This window comes from Centroberyx gerrardi, chromosome 23 (genome assembly GCF_048128805.1).
Source record: "Centroberyx gerrardi isolate f3 chromosome 23, fCenGer3.hap1.cur.20231027, whole genome shotgun sequence".
In the NCBI taxonomy this organism is placed as follows: domain Eukaryota; kingdom Metazoa; phylum Chordata; class Actinopteri; order Beryciformes; family Berycidae; genus Centroberyx; species Centroberyx gerrardi.
In genome coordinates this window covers 20,284,907-20,288,206 of record NC_136019.1, presented here as the reverse complement: position 1 = coordinate 20,288,206, position 3,300 = coordinate 20,284,907, and the positions used below count along the sequence as shown (strand labels likewise).

Genomic DNA, 3,300 nt, shown 5'->3' with positions numbered 1-3,300 from the left:
AAAACACTGGATTGATTGACAACCAAGCACTCGCCTGAAGAAGGTATTTTTATTATACCGAAATGTTTCGACTACAGGGCTTGACACCGATATGGAAGAGTGGACATTGGTACGCCGCGGAAGACCCCGTAATGGACCCCGCAGACGTATCAACTACCCCAGAGCCATATAGAGAGAGAGTTGCGTCATCTCCGTTCTCTCCAATGGACCTTTTTTTTTTACAGCAATGGCGGATCGCGGAGCCTCTCAATAGTTCCCGGAAGTTAGCGGCTAATATTAGGAGCGCAGTAGAGTTGCAGCGGAATGGACCGTTTGTGATGCACTTTGAAAGGGTAAGATGTTTAAAGAATCAGATTGTATATTATCAGCACATCTGTATCAAATTAACATGTGCATTAAAGCATGTTAGTGGATTATCCCCCTCTAAATTAGTAGATTTAGGGAACGTTAACAGATAACAGATTAGGCTAGGATACTGAATAAAGTTAGCAACACATAACGTTAACCACGAACAGCCTATTAATTATAAATTCCGTTCTCTTAATGCCATTTCATCCAACGTTGTGGAATTAGAGAAAAAGACTTCTAAACGTGATTTTTTGCGGGGTGGGGGGAGTTAAATATTAGTTAAATATAACATGGAGGTGGTGAAATGAGGATATCCATTTTGGAGTAAGAGCTAATAATAAAGTTAACGTTACACAATAATAAGGAAGAGAGCTATTTTTGTGATACATCGCTATTGATATGGATTTAGAGTGCATATTTGAGACTTCAAAACAGTAAACAAAAACGTAACTTATGGGTTGAGTGTTTTTAGGCTTTGTGATTCTGTTGACTATTACCTGTCTATATTATGTTGCAGCTCAGCTGATTTTGGATTGATGGCAGGGAGAGGGAAGTTGGAGGACTTAAATTAGATTGAAAACACAAGGTAAGTTTAAAATAGGCCAGCAATTTTGAAAAATGAATCATACTAGGCTAAATGGGGAATCATACTAAATACTAAATACTGCTCTCAGCCTAGTCTTGCCCTTTTTGGTCTTGACAAACTGGTCTGCCTCAAAATGTGCCTGCAGAGTGACTTGAGTTTACTTCCCACACACAACAACTCAGATTTGTCTACCCACATACACATCCCATAGTGGTTGAATGCACAGTATTAGGGAACACTTTATACTTACTGGACATGTATATACTCATTACATATATAAAAGACAACCAAGAACATGAGACAACTTTATACAAATTAATATCACATCAGTAACTGATGCCACTTGTCATACTTTGTTAAACATCAGCAGCAAAAGCTGTTGATGATCACAACTAATGAAGTTCCATAACTTAAGTTGAGGAACAAAGACCACACCTCATCTCCCAAGGCAATTTCCCATCCAAGCCTATATAGGTGTGTCTAACCCTTTCTCCTCTGTCTTTTTCTCCCTCTCTCCCTCTCTCTTTCAGCCCAAGAACCACAGGGGGATTCAATGGAGCCTGAAGACTCCCTGCAATGAGACAGCACCCTCACCCTGCACCCTGAGTCTCAACTCCCTGGGTTTTACAAGCCTTTCCCTGTTCCTTATTTTTAATAAACCAAACATTAAGCTTCCCAATGGTATGGTCTTTGTTTGTGAAAAAGTGCAAATGAAGTGTTTGAATATTATTACCTCGCATATTTTTGTTGTTGTTGTGATCTTTAGTGATAGTAAGATTGCTCCTGCTGAGTTGAGCCAACCATTTTTTCCTCCTCTCCGTATCAGTGGGGAAACCGTACATTCGTACTCCTTTCTCCGAGTGATTGGAGCATCCCCATGCAGCACAGCAAACCATGGTGGAGACTATATGCAAGGACAACACGGAGGAAAGGGCACAGACAACCTGCTTGACATGCTATTCATGTTTCTGAGTTTATTAGAGATTTATTTAATGAATTCATTGCGGTAAATAAATGCATAGTAAAAAGACAAAAGATACATAAAATATATATATATTTATATGTGTATAAATATATATGTGTTTTAATGTGTCCTGTCCTGTCTGGATGGGATGTGTTTTAATGTACCCTTTTTAATAAGCAGATTTCTGCTTAAATCATTAAGATTACTTAGGCCCTCAGTTACCATGGGATTACTGAAACCACCATGAATTAAAGAAATGGTAGAAAATTAATCTAATCTGAATTTTGAAACATTCCTTCCCTTCCCCTCCCTTTAAATATATCAATAAACATTAGGATGCGATTGCTCTTGACTACCATACAAGTTTTACTTTTTAAAAAAACATTGATGTAACTACATACACATGTCTGTGTGCTATATAAATATTGTATATAAATATTGTAAATAAATGCATTTATTGACTACTAATTACCAAAAATCGCAGTTTTGTCTCTCTGTATTTACGTTTTCAAATTGCCCGCCAAGTACTTCCTGGAACTATCTGAAGCTACGTGAATCACGTGACGATCAAGCATTTTGGACTTCCGTTGACGCAACTCTCTCTCTATATGGCTCTGAACTACCCTAATTATGATACCAACCACCAATTTGATCGTCCATTGATGAACCACGGACGGACCCCTGATGGACTCCGCAAATGTATCAACTACCCTGATTATGACACCGACCACCGATTTGACTAGTGTAACCCACAAGCAGAGATCCCTAGCAGGAACCGCACTGGGCTTCAACCGCTAATGGAGGTACATCCATCAAGACAAAAATATACCTCGCGTCCAAACAACTTTCAACCAAGACAAGGATGGGTCACTTCACCTCCCTCCAAGAAACCTAAACCCAAACCAATCCCAACCAACACTCGACCCCAATCAGGAAATGCCGAGTGCGTGGATTTCATTTCTTAAAGGTCCCATATTATGCTCTTTTTAACTGTTTAAAACATTTCTCAGTGGTCTTTAAAACAAGGTTATGAATTCTGTTGCAAAAAAACACACAAATCCAGGCTCTGTGGAGCCTCTCCATCCTCTCAGTTTCTCCCCTCATTAACTATGCGCTGTTCTGAGTGGGCGGGGATGCTCTGATAATGAGGCGCTGCTCTGTTTGGCCGCCTGATCGGCTGTGTGAGGGGGGAGGGTGCAGATGCGGAAAAATTCCAAAACTAACATGGCAGCTCCTTGTAGAAGAAAACTCTGTGACACAACATGTAAAACTGTACATGTTTGAGAAGGAATCTGTCAACCGAACAAGAGGAGGCAGCTGCCGAATTTTTACAGACACGGTTACAGCAGGATGTCTCTGAACGGTAGGTTGAAATTTCACTGTTTTCGTACTTTCTCACCGT

General features: G+C 40.0%; 1 long non-coding RNA gene across 1 annotated transcript; it reads left to right on the top strand.

Moving 5' to 3' along the window:
• The first annotated feature begins 890 nt into the window (after window positions 1-890).
• On the top strand, window positions 891-1,613 carry LOC144537871 (uncharacterized). Its single transcript, XR_013503908.1, has 2 exons — window positions 891-934; window positions 1,465-1,613. It is a non-coding gene; the product is annotated as an uncharacterized LOC144537871 (long non-coding RNA).
• Window positions 1,614-3,300: the final 1,687 nt, after the last annotated feature.